The sequence below is a fragment of the Neophocaena asiaeorientalis genome, unplaced genomic scaffold (assembly GCF_003031525.2).
Source record: "Neophocaena asiaeorientalis asiaeorientalis breed wild unplaced genomic scaffold, Neophocaena_asiaeorientalis_V1.1 scaffold280, whole genome shotgun sequence".
Classification (NCBI taxonomy): domain Eukaryota; kingdom Metazoa; phylum Chordata; class Mammalia; order Artiodactyla; family Phocoenidae; genus Neophocaena; species Neophocaena asiaeorientalis.
In genome coordinates this window covers 7,099,693-7,127,450 of record NW_020185321.1, presented here as the reverse complement: position 1 = coordinate 7,127,450, position 27,758 = coordinate 7,099,693, and the positions used below count along the sequence as shown (strand labels likewise).

The 27,758-nt window shown below is 47.9% G+C and overlaps 1 protein-coding gene across 6 annotated transcripts in view; it reads right to left on the bottom strand.

Annotated features, from left to right (window-relative positions):
- SIPA1L3 (signal induced proliferation associated 1 like 3) overlaps nt 1-27,758 on the bottom strand; it is a 234,371-nt gene that overhangs the window by 113,608 nt on the left and 93,005 nt on the right. For 5 of the 6 annotated variants that reach the window (XM_024733750.1, XM_024733745.1, XM_024733749.1 and 2 more), the window contains exon 2: nt 27,301-27,367. The exons of the other annotated variant lie outside the window; for it this stretch is intronic. The gene's annotated coding sequence lies outside the window, so the exon portion shown is untranslated. The remainder of the gene's footprint in view (nt 1-27,300; nt 27,368-27,758) is intronic. 6 annotated transcript variants of the gene reach the window in all.

The following is a 27,758-nucleotide window of genomic DNA, read 5'->3' as shown; positions in this document are numbered from 1 at the left end:
GGCTGCAGCTCTGTTTGAACAACACTGTGATCAAACATCCTGCCCCAGGACCGCACGCAGGATGGGTACTCAGACCAAAGCCAATGCAGAGGAAGACAGGCTGGAAGGGGGCACCAGGCCCTTAGGAGACTAGGGCGGGGGCTCTCTGTGAGCTCAAAGGAAGCCAGGACACTAGGAAATCAGCAACTCACTTCCAGGACAACAAACTTTTTTTTTTTTTTTTAAATGGTCACAGTTGGTGGAAACCTTTTAGAGGCAATCTGGCAACAGCTTTTAAGAATGTTCTTACCCTCTGAACCAGCAGTGCTGCTTCTGGAAATTGATCCCAAAGAAATTCATGGCATTGGTTATAAAGGGGGGGAAAAAAAGGTCCAACCTCAACATCCAACAACAGAATGGTTAAATAAATTACCGCACATCCTTATGACATTAAAAAAATATATATATGCAGATGCAGTCATAGAAAAAAGATTGGAAAAAAACTCTGAAATGTTCACTGGGGTTATGTTTTGGTGCTGGGACTACCAGTAATTTTTGAAAGCATGTTCTTTATACCTTCCTGTATTTTCCCAAATTAGCTTTTAATGAACTTGTTTTCAAAATCAGGGGAAAAAAGCAGTAAGTTTTCATTCATTTAGTTGATTTCCATTCGTTAGATGAATGTTTCCTGAAATCTGACTACGTAATAAAGCAGCGAGTGAGGGAGCCCCTCTCTGCCCTATGGCTGGAGGGGGAGACGCGTATAAATTAAGTGCCCTTACCAAATACGCATGTCAGCATAAACGATGCAAAGAAAGGATAAACTGACGGAGGACAGGAACAGGGCGTGGTTGGTCAAGGAAGCCTTCTCAGAAGCAGTGGTGTTTAAGCCCTGATGGATTCGAAGTTGAGCAGGGAAAGGGGTGGTAGCAGGTGAGGGGTACAGATGAACAGCAAGTGCAAAGACCCTGGAGTATTTAGGAGTCTGGAGTTGCCCTCCGTTGCAGGTTTAGGAGGCAGTGACCCGATCTGCCTGCCACGTAGCTGATTAACCCGATGGGCAGCAGAGTGTAGTCCCGCTGGGAGCTGGGGTAGCCGTCCCTGTGAAACGCCGGAGTGGCCTGGCCCAGAACAGGGGTGGTGCTGACATAAAGAAGCAGGTAGACTGGAGACGATTTGGTTGCTTCCTCACACGAAGAGGAGCTCCAGGGCATTCAGTCCTAAACGGAGTACCAGGTGGGTACAGGTCAGAGAGACGCAGGTCACCCCTCCTGCTCTCACACCTACACTGTTCAGACCAGAGGGGAACACAGATGAACAAATGAGCCATTACAGGGCAATGTGTGTGGGCTGACAGTCACCTGGTAGGGCTGGATTCAGCTTTAAGAAATCTGACAGTTTTCCAAACAAAAGCCAGTCCCCGCCCTCTTACTAGGTGGGGTGTATTTCAAAATCCTTCCCGGCCAGGCTTCCACAAGTGTGCTGCTCAGTTGACCCTAAGGCAAGGAGCATCACTCCCAAGGGGCAGAAGAGGAAACTGGGCACAAAGTGGTTGTGCTTCTTGATAACAAGAACAAGAACTCAGGCCTTCAGTGTGAGAGTACTGTGACCCTCTACCCGGGCCTGCTCCCGTGTTAAGCACGACACCGAGTGCTTCCTACTCATGGCTGCGTGGACATCACTGCTGGTTGTCAAATCCAAACCCACGCTCCTCTTCTTCCTTGAGAGAAGTCTGAATTTGTTTGGAGCAGCAGGATGCCCATCCAAAAAGCTTGCTTTTGCAGGTTCCCTTGCAGCTATGGCTAAATATGTGTCCCATTCTGGCCAACAAGAGGTTAAGCCGAAGGCGGCTGGGGATGGGCGAAGGGGCCTTCTGGTAAAGCTACTGCTTTCCAATAAAAAGCAGCACAACCTTTGCATCATTCTCCTTCCTGGAATGTGGATACCATATCTGGAGGTGTGGCAGCCATCTTGTAATTGTGAGGCTGAACTGAGGACGGCAGCACAAGGATTCAGAAGGAGCCCATTCTCCCAGCCAGTGGCTCTGCCCTGGTCCACCCACACTCCCTTTCCTTCTCGTGCAACAGAGACTAGTTGCCTTATTTATGTCGCTGCTCCCTGGCTTTCTGTTACTTGTAGCAGAGTACAATCTTGACTGATAGAGGTCCTACCCAGATCCTCATTTTACAGATAAGGAAATAGAAGCTCTGCGAGGGGAGCGAGGGAGTGTCACTAGCCCAAGGTCACATAGAGCCCGGAAGAGATGAGGCTGGAATGTGAGCCTGGATTCCTAACCACTTCATAGTAGCTCCTTGAATCCTACTGAAGAATACTAGCTTTGGAGAAAACTTGGCTTCAATTCGCTTCTCCATTTAGTAGTTTGTTTGCCCATCTCCCCCTCACTGGAAGCATGCGCTCCCTTCGCTCCGCTTGCTCTCTGCCACCTAGAACAGCGCTGAGCTGGTGGCGGTGCTCAAACCCCGCCCCCCCCAAAAGAGCAATGACCGGAATGCATGGCAAGATGGAGTGACTCTTCTGGAAAATGGGAACGCCACCACTGGCTTCACAGAAGGCTGTGAGGGTTCAATGAGGGATGAATGGAAAGCACAGGGCATGGTGTCCAGTTAGTGCCCAATAACTGGTTCCATTATTACCATCACAGGTGTATAACGTGGATCTCCTCTTCCAAAGACCTCTCCTCGTGACCAAAAGGGTTCATCATCTCTAGAGGATTCTTTTTTAAAACTTGGACACAAAAATGATTTCTGTACACAAACTAGCTATAACTCACAGGCCAAATACCCACAGCATTCCCCACGAATTCCCAGCTGCTCTGTAACGGGAGCAGCCTCCTCACCTCCCAGCCTTGGCCTTGGCCTTGTATTCTGCTTGCAGTAACTGCTGTGTACACCAATCCTTCCTCTTCCTTAGGCCAGTTCCCAAGCCGCCTCCTGGGTGAGGCCTTCTCTGAGTTCCCCAGCCCATCTGGCACTGCCCCTCAGGAAAGTTACTGGGGCCCCGCCTGGCCCATCCGCTGCCTGATGTGGTGTCTGGAAAGGCCGACTGCCTGGCATGCCTGTTGGGTGCTGTATGTACGTGCATCAGCCCCCCCACAAGAGCAGCTCCTGTGGTCTTGGGGTCTGTATCGACTCTCCCAGGAGTGCTGGCACCTTGAGGACATGCTCAAGTCCATCTAATGAACAGGAGCATGAATAATCACGCTGCCTAATGTTTACATGGGGCCTATTATGTGCCCGGCATTGTTCTAAGCACCTTATGTGTATTAGCTCATTTGATCAGCACAACAATCCCTTTTTTAAAAAATTCATCAATTATTTATTTATTTAATTCATTTTGGCTGCGCCGGGTCTTAGTTGTGGCGTGCGGACTCTTAGTTGCGGTGTGCATGCGGGATCTAGCTCCCCGACCACGGATTGAAGCCGGGCCCCCTGCATTGGGAGCACAGAGCCTTACCCACTGGACCACCAGGGAAGTCCCGGCACAACAATCCTTTGAGAGAGGAGCTGTTATCAACCCTACTTTACACATGAGGAAATTGAGGCATAGAGCGAGGTAACTTGCCCAAGGTCACACTGTTGGTTAATGGCAAAGCTGGGTTCAAATCCTGAAGACTGACTCCAGAGTCCACGCTCTTAACCTCTAGGCTCTCTTCCCTCATTGTATGAATAAATGTACAAATGCCCATGGCATGAAGAGAGCCACCTGGGGCCAGGCTTGAGTGGAAGGCAAAGCTCACTATTTTCCCCCTAAGCCAGAACAAACACTCTCAACCGGTCTCTCCGCATTCCAACCCCCTTCTTCTTTGCTAACCTGCCAATATTGAGGCTGAAAACCAGACACTCACTTTTCCAGCTGAGAAGTCTGCTAGAAGGTATGAATGCTTCCTCATAAAAGAGCAGTACCATGGTCCTAGCTGGCTCCCTGCTTTCTGCCTCATGGCTGTGTTACCTGGAGCCCCAGCAACCATCTTGCAACCATGAGGAAAGGTCAAGATGATTTCAGGAGCACGCACTTGGGGCCCTGACAATGTGCAGCTGTGGAACCAATCCCAGAACTGCCTTTTCTCTGGACTTTCTAGCTGAATAAGCCACTGTGAGTTGAGTCTGTGTTAATTACATACCAGGTTGAGATATAAACTATTTAGAACCCCATATGGCACAGGCAACAGGCAATCAGAACAGGTGGTGGCTGGTGAACATCAGCCTTGCTTGTATCTGATTACTTGAATGGGAGCTCCTTGAGGGCTGGGATCAATGCCAGTGGTGTGCACTGCTGTGTCTCAGCACCAGCACAGTGCCTGGCACAGCGGGCACACAGGCAACATTTGGTGAATGATCCTGAATGATGTCTCTGGAGAGCGTATACTGTGTCGGGAGCACAGGCGCTACAGTCTGATTGCCAACTACACTACCTTCCAGCTCCAAACAGGGCACTTCATCTCTCTGAGCTTTAGTTTCCTCATCTGTGAGGCTTCCGGAGGAAACATCAATATCCATACGTGTGGAGCACTTAGCACAGGACCTGGTGGGATGCCAGGGATGCATGGTAGCTTCTATCAGCCTCTTTTATCCTCTCAGTTTCCTTGCCTGGCAAATGGCTACCATGATCTGTCTCTGCTCTAATGAGATAAAATCTGAAAAAGTACAGTATAAAGCTTCCTACAAGCAAACATTAATTCTTATCTTTGACTTAGTGCAGTGTGGCAGTTAAGAGCATGGATTGTGAACTCAGGCTGCCTGGGTTTGAATCCCAGCTCTGCCGTGTGACCTTGGGCAAGTCACTTAACCTTTTTGTGCCTCAGTTATCTCATCTGTAAAATGGAAATAACAAAAGTACTTCTCTCACGGGGCTGACCTGAAGATTAAGCAAGTTAATATATAAAGCTCTGAGGGCAGCGCCTGGCACAGGTAACCACCAAGAAGTGTTAGCTGCTATTACCACTACTGGTATATGGACACCCGGGACACCACTTCCTAGATGTGTGACCTTGGGCAAGTTACTTAATCCTCTGCTTTTCTCCTAAGACGGGGCTGCTAGGAATACCTCCTTCATAGGATTTTTATGCGAATTAAATAAGTTAATCCATACGAAGTGTCACGTACTTGAAACCAGGCCCGCTTTATAAGAAGGGCCCAGTGGATGTTAGCGATCCTCATCGTTTCTGAGTGGGGGCTCTCTTGTGTGACTGACCTTCTACACTTGTATTTAACCCTCACACTGCTGTTTAACTTCCTTGTCTGCAGATCTGGCACGACCCCTCCCCCCCAAGGCTCCCCACCTCCAGGGAACCATCAGCTCCAGGAGGGCGCACAGCATACCCTGCCCCTCCCACAAGCCCAGTGCCCAGCTGGGTGCGCAGCTGCCCGCTAAATGTCCGCTGGCGTTGCTCAGTGGTATGACACTCCTCTGGCCTCTCTCCTGGCCCAGGACACAGGCACCTCACGCAGGGGCTCCCTGAGAACACCACACCATCCATAACTCTCCCATCAAGAGGAGCTACTCTGCTTGTGAGCACAGAGTGTCCTCAGGAGGGCCTTCCTTACGTCAGGGCACACGATCCTCTGACCCGGAACAAAAGCAAGTGTCTGCTCTGAGCGTGGGATTGGGAAGCTTGGAGAGGATTCCTCCAGCAAAGGAAGAACCTGTAACCATGGGCAAACAGGCTGGAGCCTCCCAAGGGAGGCCTGTCCCAGGCAGCAGTGACCACAGAGCTGCTGCAGCTTTCCCTGGCAACCAAGGGACCACAGTGTCTGAGATGGTGCTTATCCCTAAGCGACGTGCCCCTGACCAGGTCATTTAGACCTCTGGCTTTCTCATCTATAAAATGGGGTCAGGGACCTCCCTGGTCGTCCAGTGGTTAAGACTCCATGCTACCACTCCAGGGGACTCAGGTTCGATCCCTGGTCGGGAAACTAAGATCCCGCATGCCACACGGCGTGGTCAATAAATAAATAAATGAATAAAATGGGATAAACTTCCCTGATTGACTCATTGCCTGACCTGCTCCGGATCACAGGGAACTACATTTCCCAGAATTCTGGCTAGGTTCCACCAATGGGCGTCGATGGCAGAAACCTGGATGGTGGAGGAGGCGAGAAGCCAGGATGGTTCTCCCTCTTGTCCCTCCACCTAGGACAGCATCTCGGGTAGGACGTGCCTCCCCACTCCCCTCAAAGCCCTGGGAGCTGGTAATAATCCCTCCCTCTTGCATCCCTCCAGCTCTGGTTGCTTGCCCCTCTGCCCCTGTTTGGCTTCTCTGCTCCTCCATCACTAATTTAACCAAATTCTCTATGTTGAATTCCCTCTGCCTGAAACAGCTAGAGTGGATTTTGTTTTCCTGACACATACACCTGCCTTGACTACATTTTAGGAGCACCTGATAATGAAAGGAGAAGATATACTTGGAAAGTGAAGAGCACCACACAAAGCAAGGATTATCTTATGGAGACGCCTCTCTTCCATAATGTACAGGCGCGTTAAGGGTGTGGAGTTTAAAATGCCCCAAATGAAATGATACAATGTTTGAGATTTGCTTCAAAGTAATCCAGAGACAGGGGGATGGATGAAGCGAGCTTCATTGTGTGATGAAAACTGGGGGATTTGGAGACAGGCTCTGTACACTCTTCTTACTACCGCTGTATATGTTTGAAATTTTCCATTAATTAAAACCAACACGTACGGGCTTCCCTGGTGGTGCATTGGTTAAGAATCCGCCTGCCAATGCAGGGGACACGGGTTCGAGCCCTGGTCCGGGAAGATCCCACATGCCAGGGAGCAACTAAGCCCATGCGCCACAACTACTGAGCCTGTGCTCTAGAGCCCGCGAGCCACAACTACTGAGCTCGTATGCCACAACTACTGAAGTCCACGCGCCTAGAGCCCGTGCTCCGCAACAAGAGAAGACACTGCAATGAGAAGCCCGCCCACCGCAAAGAAGAGTAGCCCCCGCTTGCCGCAACTAGAGAAAGCCCGCGCACAGCAACGAAGACCCAACGCAGCCAAAAATAAATAAAATAAAGTTATTTAAAAAAAAAAAAAACCCAACACGTAAGGGAAAACCAGTCCCTATTCTGTTGTTGGGGGTACAAACTGGCAGAACCTTTTTTGAAGGCAATTTGTCAATTAGATTAAAACCATGCATGTCTGTGGATCCAGTGATTCCAAAACCAAGAGAAATGCTGGCCCAAGAACCCAAAGCTGCCTGGACAAGGCCCCCCAGCTGCTTGAGACAGAACAAAATGAAGGCAACCTGAAAGTCCCTCACTAAAGAACTGATTAAATGCATTTTGATAAATCCATGTAATACAACCCCAGGAAGCCATTAAAAAGAATGAGGGCACATCTAACATGCTGATAGGGTAAAATGCCCAAGAGACATTGCTAAGGGACAAACCAAGCCGTGGAGAAACAGTATTATCACATATATACACACATACATATATACATACATACATACATATATATAAAAGTATGTGACATCTGGAGGAAAAAGTCTGATAAATAGTAATAATAATAATATCTACAAATATGAATCTAGCATTTACCATGTACCAGCACTTTATATATGTGTGTGTGTGGTGTGTGTGTGTATATATATATATATGTATATATATATGTATAAATATATATATGTATGTTACATATCATGTTCAGAAAACCCTATAAGGTAGATACAATTACTATCTCCATTTTACAGATAAGGAAACTGAGGCACAGAATTGTCAAAGATACATGTTGAAGTCCTAACCCCCAGTACCTCAGAATGTGACTGTATTTGGACATAAAGCCAAAGAGGTAATTACACACACAGAGACACAACCATGTGGAGAGACAGCAACAGGGTGGCTACCAGCAAGCCGAGGAGAGAGGCCTTGGAGGAAACCAACTCTGCTGGCACCTTGATCCTGGACTTCTAGCCTCCAGAACTGGAAAAAAAAACTGTTGTTTAAACCACCCAGTCTGTGTTTTTTTTGTTATGGCAGCAATAGCAAACTAATATAACTAGGTCACACAGCCAGTCGGTGCTGGAACCAGGATTTGAGCCCAGGCTGGCAGGGCTCCAGAGCCCATACCCTTAACAACATGGCTGACACAGCAAACCCTTTACCATGGTTGTTTTACCTCCAGAAAGTGAGACTGGGGGTGGGGTACAGGGAAAGGAGGAGTGAGACTTCGGATTTTTACTTCACAGGCTTTTATAATGCTTTATAATTTCTTAAAAGATATCATAGTCTTAAATATTAAAAACCAGTTACATGGAAATGAACATATACCACCCAACTCAAATGTGGGAGGAAGGAGTATATCTAGACCTGATTTGTCTTTTACAAGTTTCACTGTCTCTCATGGTTCCTAAGGAGCCACCACAGAGAAGCCAGAAGTGCCTGCACAGGCAGACATTCTGATGTGAATGAGAAGAAGAGAGGATAAAATATTTGAATCTTTAGAAACCTTTTTTTTTGGCCGCACCGTGTAGCTTGTGGGATCTCAGCTCCCTGACTAGGGATAGAACCTGGATCCATGGCAGTGAAAGCCCGTGTCCCAACCACTGCGCTGCCAGGGAATTCCCTAGAAACTTTTAAACACCCAATAATGATGATGATAGTGATAATAATAATTGCTGATATTTTCATATCATATGTATGCTAGATACTGTCCTAAGTGCTTTTTTAAAACTTTTTGGCTGCATTGGGTCTCCGTTGCTGCGCGTGGGCTTTCTCTAGTTGCGGCGAGCGGGGACTATTCTTCGTTGCGTTGTGCAGGCTTCTCACTGCAGTGGCTTCTCTTGTTGCAGAGCATGGCCTCTAGGCGCGCGGGCTTCAGGAGTTGTGGCAGGTGGGCTCAGTAGTTGCGGCACGTGGGCTTAGTTGCTCGGCGGCATGTGGGATCTTCCTGGACCAGGGCTCGAACCCGTGTCCCCTGCACTGGCAGGCGGATTCTTAACCACTGCGCCACCAGGGAAGTCCCTGTCCTAAGTGCTTTATATATATTATCTTGTAAAGTCCTCAAAATATTTTAGGATATAGATCCTATTACCATTCCTGTTTTCTATTTAAGGAAATTCTGAGGCTCAGAGAGGTTAATTCACTCGCTGGGTTAAATGGCAGGGTCAGGATTCGAACCTAGGCCATCTGGCTCCAGAATTTGCCCCTCATGACCATGCCCTCCTGCCTCGCCTCAGCTCTGAAGGGGCCACTCACAGAAAGGGAAGCCTGACTCAGGGTAAGAGGTGCTGGAAGAGGCACGAAGATGCATTCAGCCAGACTAGTAATCAGAGCATTAAAACCCGAGACCCCACTTTATTGGGGTGACGCAGATTAGGAAGCAGGATGATGACAGCAAGTGGTGAGGAGCCAATGGGAAGGCTGGACCCTCCTGCCCGCCAGGGAGAGCGTGGGCCAGAGCAGCAGCACGGAGAGCAACGCTGGCTATCCCTGGGGGAAGACAGAATGCCTGCCTCCAGCCACAATGGGACCCCTGGACATAAACCCCAGGGGTTCAGAAGGACACAGGTATGTGGGTGCTCACTGAAGTACTGGCTGTGGTGGTGTGGAGCTGGGGGTGACTTGAACACCAGGGGACTAGAAATGTGAGGGTGGTGGATGCACGTCACATATGACTGTTCAGCAGGCAGATGTAAAGCACTGGAGCCCACAGAGCAACGAGATCTCAAAAACACGGCATTTGGTGAAAACCGGAAGAAAAAGAAAGAATTAGATATGGAGCCCAAAACCATTTCTGGAAGCAGATGCTTTCCTCAAACCTCAATATATATTTTGCAAGGATATGTACCTAGCTACAGACACACCACAATCACCCCAGAGTGGGGGAGGGGATGGAAGGAGGGCTAGAGGATGAAGAAGGAAAAAATAACAACAAAAGTTTACCCAGTGACACGGGAGGCAACACACACATCGTTTCCGCCAACAGACAAGTAGTCTGTGGGAGCAGGACTTGACTTGCCCTCCAATGTCGGGTTACGTGAGGGCGGAAGAAGAGGCAGAAGGCAGAAACTGGACACAAATCACTACACTTCTTCAAAAGAAAATCTTTGCTCTCAAATGCCACGGTCTGTTGGGCCTGACACAATTTGTTAACTTTGCCTCGGTCAGGGACCGAGTCTGGAGGCCTTTCTCAGCTGTGGCAGGCATCTGGTTGTCTACTCAATACCCACTCCCCTCTTCCCCTGGAAGATAGACCCCAACTGGTCAATCAGGACATGGCATTCCTCTGCGGAGTTGACTGGCCTGGTAAGGAGAACACATGACCTCAGCTGGACCAATCCTAGACTAAAGGGAAGTATTTATAACCCATGAAGAACTGGGCTCTTTTTTTTCTCTCTCTCTCCTGATGTCTGTGGACAAGAAAGCAGGTGGCCCTGTCACTGGCAGCCATCTTGGGGCCAAGAGGCACATATATATATATATATATATATATATATAGAGAGAGAGAGAGAGAGAGAGAGAGAGAGAGAGAGAGAGAGAGAGAGAGAGAGAAAGCTCTAGGATGAAGCTAACACTGAGAACCTTGATGGCAGACATTTGAGCTGCTGACCCTACCTCGCCTGCCGCCCACTCACTTCTAGACTTGCAAGACATATTAAATGTCTTTACCGTTGGCCAGATGATGTCAGTGTTTTTGTTACTTGCAACTAAAAGCATCCTAACCGAGAACCACAAACTAGGCAGCCATTTTACGACTGTTAAACAAGGAAAATCCCTGCAAGAGGGAAATGGGGCAGCTGAGACACCAACGGGAAGGGATGCTGAAGCCCAAGGTACAGAGAACATTTACAAGTCTCAAGTTGCACGTCCCCTGCCTGTTGGGTCAGCACCACACATGTGATGCCACAGAAACAGGCAGTGGCGCTGTCCCTGGCACACAAGGGGTCCGGAAACCTTCAGAAGTGGGTTACTTTGTTTCCTTCATTCTTCACAAGAACCCAGTTGCAGCCAGTTTCCTATGTTCTATTTCTCCTGAAAACGGCAGGGGGTTAATCCCCAGCTGGCTGGAGCTGAGGATGAGAGACAGGACAAGAAGCCCAGCCTGGCTCTCCTGCAGTGACTCTGTTCCTGAATCAAAGGCTGGATGTCTCGATGTAGGTACCCTGATATCTGAGTACAGCTGGACTCTCTGACATGGCACACGGCCTGAGGACTTCAGTGAGGAGACCCCACCAGCTGAGGTGCATCACTACTGCATCGGAATCAAGGGAAAGACCCAAATGAGATGAAAGGGGAGTCAAGGAGACCTGCCCTCTGGAGCTGGCCTGCCCTGGTGCCAATGGCCTCTCTGCCATTGTGACCCTTGACAAGTGATTTCATTTGAGCTGCCTCATCTATAAATCAAGAACAGGGACTTCCCTGGTGGTCCAGTGGTTAAGACTCTGCACTTCTACAGCAGGGGGCACAAGTTCGATCCCTGGTTGGGGAAGTTCTGCATGCCATGCAGTGCGGCCAAAAAGAAAAAAAAAATTTAATAAAAATATAAAAAATAAAATAAAATAAGAACAGAAGTACCCATCTCAGAGAACTGTTGTACGGATAAAATGAACTAACACGTGCAAAGTGCTTAGCATGGAGCCTGGCACAGAGTAAAAGTTTTAAGAAATGTGAGCTATTTTATTATCATTATGATCTCATGGTATCTATCTAATAAAGTATAATTACATACAGTAACATGTACCTGTTTGATGAATTCTGACACATGTCTACAGCTGTGTAACTCACACCCCAAACAAGATGTAGAGGCTGCCAACCACACACATTAACTGAGCGCCTTGTTCCAGGAGTCATCCCTGACCCTCTCCTTCACAGACTGGTCTGTTGAAGACCTACAAGGCTCTCTGGCCAGTTCGCTTTCATCTGCATTCAGGCTCACTTGCTGTAGGCTCTGTCCTCCAGTTTCCCTGACCCCAATCTCTCAGTGTGGCAGCCACAGTTATCACTTAAAAATGCAGATCTGACCAGGTCCCTCTCCTGCCTGAAACCCTTTCGGGGGCTGACCTCAGGGTAAACCCTCAACCCCTCCCTTGGCCTACAGGCCCTATGCTCTGCCCTGCCCTGCCCATCTGCCTCACCTCTGCAGACAGATCCAGATCCCCCTCCTTTCTCTCTCTTCCCATCTCACTGGCAACTTTTTTTAATATCCATTTTTACTGAGGTAATTGTAAACTCACGTACACTTGTAAGATATGATACAGAGAGATACTATATACACTTTACCCAGTTTGGCAAATGGTAACTTTCTGCAAAAATGAAGTACAATATCATAACCAGGAAATGGACATTGAAACAATCTACAGACTGTATTCAGATTTCCTGTATTCATTTGTGTGTGTGTCTTCTGTTCTATACCACTTCATCACCTGTGTATGTCTGTGTATCCACTATCACAACCAAGATATGAGCAGTTTCATTATCACAAAGATAGATCCCTCATGTTACCTTTTATAATCACACTCACTCCTTCATAACCCCCTATCCCTAACCCCTGACAACCACCAATATGTTCTCCATTTGTATGATCTGACCATTTAAAAATGTTGTATAGGGGCTTCCCTGGTGGTGCAGTGGTTGAGAGTCCGCCTGTCAATGCAGGGGACACGGGTTCGAGCCCTGGTCTGGGGAGATCCCACATGCTTCAGAGCAACTAAGCCTGTGCACCACAACTACTGAGCCTGCGCTCTAGAGCCGGCAAGCCGTAACTACTGAGCCCACGTGCCACAACTACTGAAGCCCGTTCTCCGCAACAAGAGAAGCCACTGCAATGAGAAGCCCACGCACCACAATGAAGAGTAGCCCCCTCTCACCTCAACTAGAGAAAGCCCGCGTGTAGCAACGAAGACCCAACGCAGCCAAAAATAAATGAATTAAAAAAAAAAAGAGTGCAATGGCTGGGTCATATGACAGTTGCACACTTAGTTTTTAAGAAAGTGCCAATCTGTTTTCCAGAGTGGCTGTACCATTTGACATTCCCACCAGCCAAGTATGAGAGATCCAGTTCCTCCACATCCTTGTCACTGGCAACTTTGGATCATTCATTCGACAGATATTACTGAGCAGCTCCCGTGTTCCAGGTACTAGATGTTGGGTTTACACCACCAAACAAGACACATAATCCACATTATCAAACAGGAGCTTACATCCTAAAGGGTGTAGATAGGCGGAACACAAGTCAACAAACTGAGTAAGTACTAAGAAGAAAACGAACAGCGATGTGATGAGGAGAGTGGGCAGGCAGGAGCACAGCACAGTGGTTATGAAGCCACACAGCCTGGGTTCACATCCTGACTCCACCACTTCCCAGCTGTGGGGCTTAGGCAAGTGACCTGACCTATCTGTGCCCTGGTTCCCTCATCTGGTTCCTATGAATACCTACCTCCTAGGGTTGTGGGGAGGACTGAACAAGATCCTGAGTGCCACGGGGCCAGCCACTCGGGTCTGGATATGGACTCCATCAGTTTAAAAGTCTCTATAAGAGCCTCTGAACTACCGCATTGCTGAGAAGCCACACTTAAAAGTTTTGCGGGTTTCCCGAGACAGGATGCACCCAAGTGCTCAGAAGGGAGACCCCCGCCCCTGCCCCGCCCCGCAAGGGTCAGAGCCCTGCTCTGGGAATGGGCGGCCATGGACACAACAGAAGAAGGGACAGCAAGGCCCTCCACTTACCCAGCAACTGGCAGAGGCCACTCCAGCAGAGGAGATGCCAGGACAGGATCAGAGGAACTGCTCAGGGTACCTGGGCCTCTCCATATACCCTGGGAACCTGACACCATTCCCAGGCTGGAGGACTCATCTGAGCCCTTGCTGAGGGGCTGGGGCACAGGGCCTCCCCAAACTCTTGGCCCACAAAATAGCCATTTCCTGTGCAGAGCTGAGGAGACAAAGGTAACCTGGAAACTCTCCTCTCCACCCTGTCCCACCTCTCTCCAGGACCTGGCCCACAAGAGGGAACTGACAGAAGCATATTGGTTGGCATCTTACAAAAGAAATAGGGAAATGGGTGGGGGTGGAGCTATTGGCAGCTCCAGGCCCAGGTGGAAACAAGGCCATCTTTGAGGGGGGCAGGCTGGGGTCCCTGCTCTGAGAGGATGGGATCATGAATCAGTGAGGCCCCGAGCCTTTCTGAGGAAGAGGCGATGCTGCAGTGACCTGTTTTGCGGGGCTCCCAGTGGCCTGGGATGGATCAGCAAGCTGCTTCTTTCCTAAGGATTGATGAGTCTGGAACCAGGGCACCTTCTCCTTACGTAGATTGCAGACTGAGGGCCAGAAGGCAGCACAGCACTTCAAGGTGACAGGGGAGGGCTGGAGTCTCTGACCCTGACCCTGGCTTGCAGCAGTTGGTACAAACTGTTCTGGGGGAGGAGGGAGTCAGGACACCAGGCCTTGAAAGCGCACACAGGAGCTAAAAAGCTAAAGCAAACCAAACCAGCATCATGGGTCTCGGGGCCATGGGAAGAAGTCCAAATCATTATGGATGGTTCGCCAGGCCCAGTATGACCCAGGTTGCTAACCTGTCCCCCCATCCCTCTGCTCAGGCCACACCAGCCTCTGTTCCTCCAGCACATCTCAGGGCCTTTGTACAGGCTCTTCTTCCTGCCCCCAAACACCAGCCTCCAGCCTGCCCCTAGGCAAGTTCCCACTTATCCTTCAAGTCTAGGCTTACAGGTCACTTCTCAGACACTCCCAACCCCACTCCAGCCTTGAATAAGACCCCACCTCCAGCCCTGTTACTCTCTTTCAAAGGCATTCTGGGCTTTTCTTTTAGAGTTTAATTACCAGTTAAATTATGTGGTCATTTGAGTGATTATTTGATATCTATCTCCCCCCAGTAGATGGGGAATGCCATGAAGTCAGACTAATAGCTCATCACGTTTATGGAACACCTACAGGTGTCTTACAGCATTGTCTCACAGACTCCTTACAATAGCTCTATGAGGTCAATACTCTCATTATCCTAATTTACAGATGGGGAAGCCGTATCAGTCCTGTTCACGGGGCCAAGCACTCAGCAAATGGTTAGTTTGGGAGAGGGCACACGGATGTCTGGGTTACACTTTCAATTATTCCTTCCCCCTAATACCCACGGTGTGTGGAGGGGACGATGACTGACGACATGTTCACAGGCTCATGTCTGCCAGGGAGATGGATACAAAGTCCTGCTGTTCTGCAGTAAACAGATCAGTGGTTTTGTGGTGGTGGTGGTGGGGGGGGCAGGGGGTGGAAGGGTGCAAACAAATAGGCAGGGCTGTGAAGCTACCCTGTATGATACTGTAACAGTGTCAAAACCCATAGCATGTAGAACACAAAGCATGAACCCTAACTGTGAACTATGTACTTTAGTTAACAACGATGTATCAGTATTGGTTCATCAGTTTTTAAAACAATGTACCACACTAATACGAATGTAAATAAAAGGGGAAACTTTTATTTAGAGTGGGCAGAGAGGGAGTTCGTGGGAACGCTCTGTATTTCATGATCAATCTTCTGTACACCTTTTAAAACTGCTCTTAAAAAAAAAAAAAAAAAGCAAAGCTGTGTTTCTCTTGAATCCACTCCCATCAGCTCTATCCTTGATTCTCCCACCATCTTCACCTTCTCCTCGCAAATCTCCACTCTGCTGGCTCTCAACTCAACGCCTTCACTAATCACCTGGTGCTCAGGCCAAAACCTCAGTGCCATCCTCCTTCTTTCAACCCCACATTCAGTCCATTCATAGTTAGTATTGGGTCCAGCTTCAAATCATGGTTAGGATCTGCCTGCTTCGCCCTGCTTCACCTCCCACCCCCGCCAGCCTGGACCATGAACTGTAGCGGGAGCTCACTTCCTGATTTCCTGGCTCCCTCCCCTGGTCCCACACACAACCAGAGGGACTCTGCTAACTTGAGTCAGAACATATCCCTCCACTGCTTGGAACCGTCCCACTATACATTCAGGAAAAAGCCTCAGTCCCTATAAGGCCTCACGTGTAACTCTCTGACCTCATCTCCTCCCATGTTGTCTTTATTTCACCTACTGAGGTGGGTGTGTAATGGCATGTCATTGTGGTTAGCACTTGCATTTCCATGCTGATGATTAAGGATGGTGAGGCAGGTACTTTAAATAATAATAACAAATGGTTACCATTTACACAGAACTTATTATGTGCCAGGCACTATGCTAAGTGTTTTTTCTGTTTTGTTTTGTTTTTTGCAGTACGCGGGCCTCTCACTGTTGTGGCCTCTCCCGTTGTGGAGCACAGGCTCCGGACGCACAGGCTCAGCAGCCATGGCTCACGGGCCCAGCCGCTCCGCAGCGTGTGGGATCTTCCCGGACCAGGGCACGAACCCATGTCCCCTGCATCGGCAGGCGGAGTCTCAACCACTGCGCCACCAGGGAAGTCCTGCTAAGTGTTTTATATATACAGCTGCCCTTTCCAAACCTCTTAGGCCAAATGAATTCTGGGATTCTGGATGATTTGATTTTAGAAAAGCAATGGAGAGCTTATACCCAGCAGGGTCTAGGGAAGCATCCATCACATCAATATTTCTGCAGTGATGATAATCTGTCTATTGGGGTAGCATTCCACCTGGGATTGTGGATCTGCATTAAACCCCTGAATCCCCACAACCACTTTGTGAGGCAGGCAGTGTTATCTCTCGTTTATAGATGGGGAAACTGAGGCATGGGAAGGTTAAGTGCCTTGGCCACACTTGCACAGGTAGAAGTGGAAGGCTGGGATTCCAACACGGGCCTTTTGTACTACCGTCCTCTTTACTGGTTCTTAGGGTAGCTGACAGGAAATTAATCAATACTGAATGAATGAATGAGATTAAGCTGGGCAAGTGAGAGAACTCAGTCTTTCCAAGAAGTTACTGCTCATGGCAGGAAGATCAAATACCACTGAGCTAACTGTATGTGTTTAACCTACTTAATTTAGTTTGAATACAAGACCTATCCAAATATAAAGCAAGATTTCCCCCCTGAAAAATGACCCTCAGCAATAAGAGCTGTGTTTCAAAGTTTTCATATTATTTTATTTTGAACAAAGTGCAATTTGGGAAAAGCCACATTAGCATCTAAAGATTTCAGTGATGCTAGTTTTGGCAACAATGAAAAAGGAGGCATATATTATAATAGACTCAGGAACTGTTCCCGAGGGCTTGACCTCACGATTCCAAGTGTTATAAGTCACTTAAAGAGGCCCTTTAAAGATAGAGAGCAAGATAGGGACAAATAATTGTAAGCAACATTCATTTAATTAACTAGAATTTTGAAAACTGAAAAAAGGCTGTGGAAAGTAAGACTGAAAACTATCTTGAGGCAAAGTGCTGCTGTGTGGGATGAAACTGAATTTTCCTAAACTGTCATTTATTATTCATATCGGAATCATTAGTCTGATTGACTCAAAAATGAGTGCTTATGTAACTGCTTTTAAATGTTCACATTTTTTCATTTATTCATTTTCAGTAACTGTCTTAAAAAAAAAACAAAGTGTTTCTTTTCTTTAACGTAACATAGTAAAAGTTACTGGCTACACTTTAGAGATCACCAATATACAACTAAAAGGGGAATTTAAAAAAATTGTCTAATGATATATGACTACTTGGGATACAGTTTCCAGCAACAACTTAATACACAGATTCAAGAAGTGCCACATCACAAGCACTTCAGATGGAGGTGGAAATGATGTATTCTGGAAATATGGGTAGATGACTCAAAAAAGGGGCTCTAATGATGATAAGGAGGCCTGTGAAGAGTGTAACATTTTATGATGTGAGAGGATCTAAGCCACATTTTGAATTCAACATTTTTGATGTTATGATTCTAAATGTGTCACAAAATTAATAAACTGAAAAATATAGATAGGCAGCTGATTATGTCATCAATATCCCTAAACATTTCAAGCAGACCCCAAAACTTAAAAAAAATGTTTCTCTTTGGAAAGATGCGGAATCATCTTGTCTTGGGATACACACAGTATTTTTTTTTTTTAGTGCAAATATATATTTTTTAATCTGGAAGGAACACTCCAGGCTTGAAAAAGTGATTATCTTGGCAGAGTCTGGGTCCCTTGATTTCTTTTTTTTTAAACAACAAGCAAGTATTACTTTGATAATCAGACATGCATATAAACAACACAGCTTTATAACGTGAAGCTCACCGAAGGGCACAGTAAAGCAACAGTTCCCACCCTCAGCCGCACCCTGGAAACATCTGGGGAGCTTTAAAAAAAAACCCCATCCCACGCCTGGTCCTACCCTTGGTGACTCTAGTGAAATGTTCTGGGGTGGGGCCCAGGCCTTGGGGTTTCTTAAAGCTCCCCACGTGACTCTAATATGCCACAAAGATGAGAATTATCATTAAAGCAAAATTTTTCAAATTTTTCTGCAGAACATGTTACTAAGTGCCTTTCAGAAAATAAAAAGGTTCCATAGTCAAAGAAGCAGGTTTCTTCCCTGCAAGATTTCTCAGAGCCTGTACTATGCAAATGTGTACCAAGACTTTTACAAGAGGAGGACCCAGTACAAGGTGGATAGATATCTGTGTGTGTGTGTGTGTGTGTGTGTGTGTGTGTGTGTGTGTGTGTGCGCGCACATGTGCGTGTGCTCAGCATCCTTTCTTTCCAGCAGCCATGCTGTTAGCAAGCCCCGGCCATTCTACCTCCTAACCTGCCCCCCTCCTCACCCTCCACTCCCTCCCATCCTGGTTCTGTCCTCCCCCGTCTCCCGTCTGGACTATGGCAGAAGCCTCCTCCCTGCTCTCCCACTGGCCCTATAAATTCACTGCCTACAAAGGTGGACTACAGAGATCCTCGGGGCACACAGAGTTTGAAAAAGCTTCTGTTCCCACCCCGAGACTCCCTGCAATGTCCCAACTGCCACCCAATGATCATGGAAGGGACCTGTCTTAAGGTAAAAGTGCATCATGGACAGCCCAGCTGCTGCAGAATGAACCTGGGTTCTCCACCACGCCATCCATGTTGAGCTGCCGAATCACCAGCCCAGAAGGCAGCCCCCAAAACGCTTGGACTTGGGGTTGGGGAGCCCACACATTTCCTGACAGCTTAAGTCAGCACAAATGGGGTTTGCTACTACTTATAGCCCAAAGAATCCAAACTAAATGCTCTCTATTAAATGACCCTATTTCATTGGTCAGAAGTTTTTTCACAAAGTAAAATTATATTATTTGTTTCTTTTCTGGTTTCTTATCTGTCTCCCCTTCAAGAATGCCAGTTCCGTGAGAGCAGGGACATTTGTCCGTCTTGTCCATAGTTACGTCCCTCGGACCTGAAACACTGTCTGCCAAAGAGCTGAAACTCAGCATTTGCTGAAAGAGTGATTGAGCTCATTTGATTCTTTCAACAGCTCCAAAAGGTAGGTGTTAACAAATACCAAACTCCCCCTCACAGCCACGCAGACCCTGCATGGTCTGCCCCCAGCTTCCTCTCCCCAACTCCGTATCCTACAGTGTTGCTGGCCACCTTCCAGTTCCTTCCCAGAACCAAGCTCCTTCCCAGCTCCAGAACTCCGCTGATGCTGTTCCCTCTACTGGGACTGCTGCCCCCATCCATTAAGGTCTACACATCCTTCAGGCCTCCCCTCAAACGGCAGTCCTTATGAGAGACATCTCCTGACCTCTCGAAACATGTCAGGTCCCCCCGGATAGGCTGTCATGGCTCCTCCATCAGGGCACTTAGTGCAGATGTAAGGACACAGCGGCTTCTATGAATTCTTACTGAGGTTCTGTTTCCTCCACCGAACCTCTGTACTTCCAGAGCCCTCTTAGAAAACCCGGCACACAGTAGGTGCTTAATAAATACCACACTTGCCTATTGTGGCCAGGATATTTACTGCTCACTGAATACCCACATGCTCCCACATCCCAGCCCCTTGCAGTTAGTTAGGCAAGGCCACACGGCTAGTTCTGGGTGTGAGCAGAGGGGGCCTGCGTCACTCTGGCCTTGGCATCTAAGTGCTGTGGTGTGACCCTCTAGTGCCCCTGTACTGCCGTGGTGACCCTGGAGACTGTGTGTTCCAGATGCTTTTTTTTTCCCCCCCCCCGCCCCATCCTGGGTCCCTGAGGTTCAAGGCAAAGCCCCCAGCTGAGCTGACTTAGGTCATGAGTAAGAAATAGACATTTGCTGTGTTCAACCTCTAGGATTTCAGGGTTAATTTGCTCCTGCAGCGGAATCTTGCCTCTCACTGGCATTCTGTGTGAATGAATGAAGGCAGAGACAACTGTGATTACAGACTGGGAGGTGAGGAGCAAGGCGGTGGCCTTCAGCTGGCAGTCCTGAACTCAGGGCGAGAGGGGCAGACTGCGTAACTACTCCCCGGGGAATCGCCACTTTCAGTGCCTTATGAGGCAGATGAAAGGGCCCAGAGCCCCCACTCCCTTCAGACAGAGCCTGAGGTCTCGGGGCCCTCATCAAACACAGCTCCTAAGGGATCACAGCCAAGTCTCAGCCCCTGGGAATTGGGAAGAGGCTGCTCAGAAGCCAGCAACACCCTGGGAAAACCCTATTAGTTAGGGGAAGCTGAAACAGCAAGGCTGCATGAAGGGCCTGGGCTAATTCGGGCTGACAACCTTCCCTCGGAATCACCCACTGGGGCTCTGCCCTCCCAGCTCCATCCCAGAGAATAAATCACACTGTCAGGTCTAATTTGGGCCTCGGCTGATGGGCTGAGCAGAGAGCGCATCCATGCGTTCTGGCCACAGAGGTCAAGGGCAGCCCACACGCTGGAGGCCAATGCTGAAAGGCCTGGGGACTAATTGGAAAGGGGACTGGGAGACCGGAGGCTATGGGTTTCCAATACCCACCAAGGAAGCTCCTCTCTTCTCCCGTAAAATTTCTGGCCCAGGCCTCAGCTGTATAAGCCCTGTTTCCAGAGCACAGTCCAGCTATATCTAGGCACCATGCTAGCTCAGGGCTGGGCACAAGGTAAACAGTCATATTTGCTGAATAAATAATCCTAACAGCAGCAGTGAGCGCTTATTATTCTCTTCCAGGCTGGTGACTAGGCTGCCTAACTTCTGACATGCAGTAAAGGCTAATGAATCTAAGGGGCCACCGTCGCCATCTCACCTATTATACGACTACTTCGGCCAGGCACTAAGTACTTGAGATTCACAGTCACGTTGTAATTCCCAAAACAACCTTAGGAGGAAACAGAAGCTCCCAGAGTTAGGCTCCCTACTTGGGGCTCGTCAGTGATCAAGCTAAGACTAGACCCCAGGTTAGCTGGACTCTGTGCTCTCGGCCATTGTGTCAGCCCATTGTGATTGATTCCGCAGCCTTCAAGAAGCTGGCCCTGAAGCCCCAAGCCAGTGTCAGGTGTCTCCTCAGAGTTCCCATGGCCCTGTGGCTTTCCCTCTTAGGACTCTCATGACTCTGGGTTGTTTACCAACAGAGCTTTCCCCAAATACTCTCTATCCAAGAGGGTATCCCTGTAAGCCTAGTGCTCAAATGGGATATGTTTGCTGGATGGACAGATGGAAATCCAAGTCCAAACCCTTCATCTTACAGAGGAAGGGGGTGGAGATTCAGCAAGGAGAGCTGCAGTGAAAGAGTTTCACTGAAGAAAGGGGAGGTGGAGAAGAGGGGGGAAATTGCTCCTTGACAAATCTCTATTCTTCCTTCAAAGCCCAAAGCTGCTTCCAGGAGACCTCCCTGACCCCCAGGCTTGCTTGGGCACTTCCTGTGGGCTCTCAACAGCCCCTGGGGTTCCCCCATACAGCCCTGACCATCCTGGGCTGTCACTGTCTGAGGGCCTGCTCCCTCCCTGGACGAGGAGCCCCCCAAGTACAGGGTCCGCTCAGCCATGAGGCCATCTCACACACACCACTACACTACAGGGATGGGCACCGAGGGGGCGCATAGTAAATGTGTGCTGAATCAACCAGCAGAACCCCAAGAAAGGAAAGAAGGCTGGAAGCGTCATTCTGGGAAGAGTTAAAAGCACAGGTACAGTGTGTTTGGAAAAGGAGGCCAGGAGAAGACCCTGCCATCTGCAAGCCACCAAGGCCTGCCAGGAGGAAGATGTGTGGCTGGTGCCCTTCATCAGGACTGGACCAGAACCAGTGAGAGACAGTTACACAGAACGGATGTGATTCATGAGGAAGCTTTTTAATGATCAAAACTTCCCTGAAGCGAAATATGCTGCCCTGTCCCTCCCTTCCTAGATGAATTTAAACTGAGGTCAGATAGCTAGCAGTCTGGGACCCCAGGACCTCTTACGAAGCGACAAAGTGTAGTGGCCAAGAGCGAGGGCTCTGGAGACCCTGCAAAGGTTCCCACCCTGGCTCCTCTGCTTGATAAAGGGCGTCAGCACTCTCTGCCTCAGTTTCCAAGTCATTACTATGGGGAGATCACAGCAGTGACATCATAGGGTGGGTGGAAGAGATCATGCACGTCAAGTGCTTACAGCAGGGCTCGGCATAGAGTCTGCACCCATTAATGTTCATTATTATTGTTTTCGTTCCCCTGTGGAGCCAGACACTGTTGGCTGGATAACCCAACTGACACTCTCAGTTCCCTTTTTCTCTGGCTTCCTCCTCAGGAGAGGCTGAAAAGCCAAACAACATTTCTCACCTTCCTTGAAATAGGGAGAGGCTATGTGACCCATTTCTGGCCAATGAGATGTAAGTGGAATCTTCTGGGGAGGGGGATTCTGGGATTGCTGAAGTGGTTCAGAACTGAAAGAAAACCACACTGCTTGGAGGTGACTCTCCCCATTCCTTGTTCCGGTTGTAGCTGCAAGCAGCAACCTTGCAACCATGAGGGAAAGGCCAAGGGAATCAAGGAGGCCCCAGCCTAGACGTCCCTCAGCCTCTGAACTGACATCGGCAGCCAAGTACCTCTGGGTTTGTTGTTATGGGAGAGAAATTGAGCCTCATTTGTTTAAGCTGCTGTGAGCTGGGTTTTCTGTTTTTGCTGCTGAAAGCATTCCTGGCTGATACACCCACCATGACACAAATGGCTCAGGGCACATGTCCATGGTCATCGTTTGCCAGCCTCAGTTCAGGTCCCCGGCTGAGAACCCCTGATCCAGAGGAGAAAGAGTGGAAGGTCAAGACAGGACAGCATTTACCAAACCTCACTAGCTGTGCTTCACCCTTCCTTTTCAACTGCATCTATGTCCCAGCTGTACAATTACTTACTTAATAGTTCCTTTAAATCAACTCACTTTTAAACTTGAATATATATACATATATGTAAAACAAAATCTACATTCCTACCAAAACAAAAAACTGGTATCTTTTGTTCCAAAGGTAACTTAATGAATAAATACAATGAGGGAATTCCCTGGTGGTCCAGTGGCTAAGACTCCGCACTTCCAATGCAGGGGGCCTGGGTTCGATCCCTCGTTGGGGAACTAGATCGTGCGTGCCGCAACTAAGACCTGGCACAGCCCAATAAATAAATATTTAAAATAAATAAATAGATAAATAAGTAAATAAATAAATACAGTGAAAATGAACAAAAGATATTCATCCACATATCTCTGAAAGTTAGCTGATGTAGCATAATTTGGGTTCGATGGACAAGCAAGAATTCCGCATTTCTGTCTTCTATTGGGGAAAAAATATCAGCAGATCTGGCAAGACTTGGCATTTCCCCAGGGCAACAAATGGGCTAGAGCTCAGTAGGGGCTGCCCCTCAGAGAGGTAACACGTTTTCCTGTTTGCCACAATTCCTGAAACCCTGTTCAGAAGTGAGAGAATTCGTTTAGCTCTCCTGGCTGGCAGATGGAAGAATTAGGTCGGGGTCCTGCCTTGTTCCTTCCCTTCAGGGCCTCCTCAGAGAGGCCTTCCTGGATCACCTGGTCTAAAATCACCCCCTTGGACTTCCCTGGTGGTCCATTGGTTAAGACTCCATGCTCCCAATGCCGGGGGCATGGGTTCGATCCCTGGTTGGGGAACTAAGATCCCACATGCCGCATGGTGTGGCCAAAAAAAATCAAAATCAAAATCAAATCAAATCAAATCACTGTTGTTCCCAGTCAGTCCTCTTTCCTGCTTTACTGATCCCTGTAGTACTTATCCCCACATTTACTCGTTTGTCTGCTTATTGTTTTATCCTCCAGTAGGATGTCAGTTCCTGTAGGGAAAGGATTTTGTTTGTTTTGTTCATTCCTGAATCCCCAGCGCCTGGACCATAACAGTAGGTGCTCAGAGGCCTATTTGTTGAGGGAAGGAAAGAAATGAATGAAGGAACAAATGAAACCCTGTCTCCTGCTTTCCAGTCCCTAAGGCGCTCGTTACCATGTAGGAATGACGCCGGTTCTCCTGCGGTTTAAGAGGCAATACTAGGAATTCACTCAGAAACGGGAACCTTTTACCGCATTAAAAAGGGACGAGCTAGATTAAAATGAGTATCTATGATGCCACACAGATATATGTTAATAACCGGATAACTGAAATAAATGAGGGAGAAGGGACAGGTCTCCCTTAACAGAACCAATTATGTGGACAATTCATAAATGTAGAAGAAATGAGGAACGTACAAAAATCACCATTAGGGAGATACCACAGTGATAACTGTTGCAGGCAAGATCCACCCTACCAATGCATGCCAAAATGAGCAGGTGCAAGTTCAAGGAGAAACAAGTGTAGTCTCAGAGCACCTCCCCCAACATAACTATCAATTGCAAAGGGAAAAACCAGTTACTGGGCAGTGGAGAAACCCAGCAGACAGCACCTGGATGAAGTGATCCAGGTTAACAGCACCAGTGATGAGACACGTGGACCCGCTGGTGCCGTGCACCAAGGCGGGCCCCTCACCTCTGCCAAATAATGCATAAGCTCAACCCTGTCATGAGGAAACATCAGACAAAGCCAAACTGAGACAATCCACAAAATAACAGGACAGCTCTCTTCCAGAGTGTCACGGTCATAAAAGACAAGGAAAGACTGAGGAACCGATGCGGATTGGAGGAGGATTAAAGAGACATGACAACTAAATGCAGTAAGGATCCTGGATAGGGTCTTGGAAAAGAGAAAGGACATCAGTAGAAACACTAGTTGAAATATGACTGAAGCCTATAACTTAGTTCATAGTACGAGACCAGTGTTCATTTCCTAGTTTTAATAGTTGTGCTACAGTTGTATAAGATGGTAGCATTTGGGGATGCTGGGTGAAGGGTAGATAATGTGAACTCTCTGTACTATTTTTGTCACTTTTTGTAAGTCTAAAATTCCTTTAAAATAAAAAAGTTAATACAGAATTGTATGGCCATCATCAAAAAGTCTACAAACAATAAATGCTGGAGAGGGTGTGGAGAAAAGGGAACCCTCTTGCACTGTTGGTGGGAATGTAAATTGATACAGCCACTATGGAGAACGGTATGGAGGTTCCTTAAAATACGAAAAATAGAACTATCATACGACCCAGCAATCCCATTGCTGGGCATATACCCTGAGAAAACGATAATTCAAAAAGAGTCATGTACCAGAATGTTCACTGCAGCTCTATTTACAATAGCCAGGACATGGAAGCAACCTAAGTGTCCATCAACAGATGAATGGATAAAGAAGATGTGGCACATATATACAATGGAATATTACTCAGCCATAAAAAGAAACGAAATTGAGTTATTTGTAGTGAGGTGGATGGACCTAGAGACTGTCATACAGAGTGAAGTAAGTCAGAAAGAGAAAAACAAATACCGTATGCTAACACATATATATGGAATCTTAAAAAAAAAAAAGGTTCTGATGAACCTAGGGGCAGGACAGTAATAAAGATGCAGACATAGAGAATAGACTTGAGGACATGGGAAGGGCGAAGGGTAAGCTGGGACGAAGTGAGAGAGTGGCATGGACATATATACACTACCAAATGTAAAACAGATAGCTAGTGGGAAGCAGCCGCATAGCACAGGGAGATCAGCTCAGTGCTTTATGACCACCTAGAGGGGTGGGATAGGGAGGGTGGGAGGGAGATGCAAGAGGGAGGGGATATGGGGATATATGTATACGTATAGCTGATTCACTTTGTTATAAAGCAGAAACTAACACACCATTGTAAAGCAATTATACTCCAATAAAGATGTTAAAAAAAACCAGAATTGTGCCAAGAAACATCCCTTAATGGAAATCTGGCCCCAAGAGACTGTCCCACAAACAAGCTCCAGGTACCCGGGCAGAGCCTTAGGCCAGGATGAAGGAACATGAAGGGACCTAAGAAACAGCCAAGGGAGAGGATACCGTCTAGATTTTTTTTTTTTTAACTTTTGTTTTTGGCCACGCCACACGGCTTACGGGATCTTTGTTCCCTGACCAGGGATCGAACACAGGCCCTCGGCAGTGAGAGTGCAGAGTCCTAACCACTGGACCGCCGGGGAAGTCCCCCTGTCTAGATGCACTCAGTTCCCAAACTCGACTGACTGGTCCCTGCAACTCAGCCAACACCACTATCTGCGTCCAGAGTCTGGATGCCAGAATCTTCTGTTCTCCCACTTGCCACGCTACTAGGGTCTCTTGGTGATTCAAGGATCAGACAGCACCCCGTCTCCCAAGCCCCTTGTGGCATCCTGCCAACAAGGGTTGACATCCTCGTTTAGGAATGCCCCACTACCACCTGGGCTGCCCCACACCCTGAGGCCCCCTTCTTTACTTGGTGGGGGCCAAAGAAACCAAAGAGGGTGCTCACTAGCAAAAAACCCAGAAACCTAATTATAACACATTCAAAATCTTTATATTACAGGTAAGTACTTGTCGTGTGTACATAGTTTAATTTCGTGTAACTACCTACACTATACTTTTAGCCTATAGATAAACAGCGCATCCACACATGGGGTGATGGGGCCATTCTGTATCTTAACTGTGGTGGCAGTCACACAACGGCATGCATTTGCCTAAACTCAAAGAACCACAGACCAAAAAGTGAATTTCACTCTGTGTAAAATTTAAAATGGAAATTGAAAAGTTAAAAAAAAAAGACTGTGATACACTGATGGATGGTATGAACAAAGATCTTCAAGATACACTCCCACTGGGGACAGTGGGAGACACGCTGATCTAGCACAGCTTCTTTTCTCTATGTAAGAAATTAAAATAATGAGGGTGTATTTGGATAAGGAGGAGCGTTCATGAGCAGGAAGAAAGGTCCAGCCAGACACCCACCCAACTACTGACTGCAATGACCTCGGAGGGAAGATGTCAGACTGTGGGTGTGGGGAGGGACAGGGAAGGAGTCACACATCTTTCCCTTGGCACTCTTTCAAATAAAAAATTTTTTAAATAATAAAGACCCTTACACGTATGAGCCGTAAAACTTAAGCAAATGAAAGTCACACAAATCTCAGTACTCAACCTTAGTATGTTCTGGACACTAGTGCTCCTTGAGGGTCCCAGGAGGGCCGAGGTCAAAGACTGTGCATCTACGGAGAGAAAAAAAACGAGGTTACATCTTTGGCCAGCATGAGCCTTTCCTGCTGTAGTATCCACCTGTCATTCACGAAGTCACTCCCTCAACAAATATTTATCGAACGCCTGCTGCATGCCAGGCAGCAAGGGTACACCCGTGACCAAGGCAAAGTCGCTGTCCTCAGGGGGCAGACACTCCAGCAGGGGAGCGAGACACTGAACAAACGTAATCCTCGGCCAGGGACCGGCGGCGCCTTGATGGAGACTAAGTAGGCTGAGGAGAGCAACGGGCTGCTGCTTCACAGAGAGGTCAGAGGAGGCCTGAGGACAGAGACCTGAAGACAGGAGACCACGAACTGGGTGACTATCTGGGAAAGAGCCTTCCAGGCACAGGGAGGGCCACTG